Genomic DNA, 1715 nt, shown 5'->3' with positions numbered 1-1715 from the left:
TCTTACGGTTCTTTTGATTAAGTTTCAAAACGTTGTACGAAAATTTAATTTTTTAATGAATCTCGTTAAGGAGGTAATGAAGTATCTGTACAATGTGTATAATGGGTTGTTTATTTGATCTAATATGAGTTAAAAAATGAATATTCAGGATAAAATAGTAAAATACTACTAATTTCTCAAACATAATACACACATACTATCGAGTACTAGAAATAATAAATATCTGATATCCTACTAAATCGAACATCCCTAAATCTTCATTGTACACATTGTATATATACTCCATTAACTCCCTGTACTTCCTCTTTTTCAATACATTGATTTACGGGGTTTATGTCAAAACATACTAATGGGAATTGGAATAAATTAATATATAAGCATACGATATAACTGGATTAAAACTTTTAATTTAAGCATGCTAATTGCTTGTTACATCATAGCAATATCTAGGCCTAAACACAAGGAAATAGAAAATAAATATATGAGGGAAAACTATTGATATACAAAGTGTGAAACGTGTAAATAAAAATGTTCAGTTAATTTACACTTGCTCACATAGATCTAACAACTATTAATAAATTTTATTTTTGAGACATATACACGTAAAAAAAATTAGTTATCAAATTAGCCATTATATATTTATATATAAATATATAATAGCTGATTTTATTGTCCACAAATAATAACATTTTTAAAAGTAAATACATAAAGCTATAAAAAGATATTTGAGACATTATCCTCAGAAGCAATCTCCTAGATTTATGTTCTACAAACGCATAGATAGCCCAACAATTTCACAACCTCTAGAGTCTAGACCATGAAAACACAATTATGTCAAATCTCATAGTTTTGTTGCCCTTTTGTAAAGTAATAACATTTTCGAGGAGTTAATGGCCGAACAACAAACAATCATAACCTAAAGATTTTTTTTTTATTTCCATGGCGGTATATTTTTTATTTTGATAGGTCAATAACTAATATGTTGTATGTGAATCAAAATCTTATTATTTTAGAGTTTAATATTGGTCAATAAATTATTATATATATAAATTGATATTCGAACCTCTAACACATAAAGAAGTGAATTAATTATTTGATCAACCCAAATTAATTTGGTATAACCTAAAGATAATTAGCTAGCATTACACTAAAAATGTCAGATTAATTTAGTCCATGATAGACAAATTAAACTGAGGAATCTACATCCATAAAATTTAATTAATTGAGAGATCAAATTAAGTTTTTGGAGAGTTTAAATTGAATTTTAGATCTTAAAATCACGAGTTATCTATTAAACTGCCAAAGCAACAACTGACAACTAATCACATACATAAATATTCTATTAACTAAATTAGTGACTAAAATAATCAAATTTGGTTGACGATAATAAAACTAAATACATTTAAAATTTAGAAACCAAAATTATTATCAAGTTAAACTTCATGTACCAAAATAAGCGTTAACTCTTAATAAAATCACAAATATAATTAAGTGATTGTTTGCATACATATTGTAAATATACATAGGGTTTGTTTGGGTGAACTTCTAAAAAATTTTTTTTTTAATTATCTTTTTTTTAAAAGATTTTACAAAAAAATAAAAATAATTTTATGTTTGGATATCTCATACAAAAAGATTTTTTTATTTATTAATTATATTTGGGTATAATAATATAAAAATATTTATTTATTTATTTATTACATAAAAAATATTCT

The sequence above is a fragment of the Arachis ipaensis genome, chromosome B10 (genome assembly GCF_000816755.2).
Source record: "Arachis ipaensis cultivar K30076 chromosome B10, Araip1.1, whole genome shotgun sequence".
Taxonomy (NCBI): domain Eukaryota; kingdom Viridiplantae; phylum Streptophyta; class Magnoliopsida; order Fabales; family Fabaceae; genus Arachis; species Arachis ipaensis.
Note: the sequence above shows the minus strand (reverse complement) of the source record.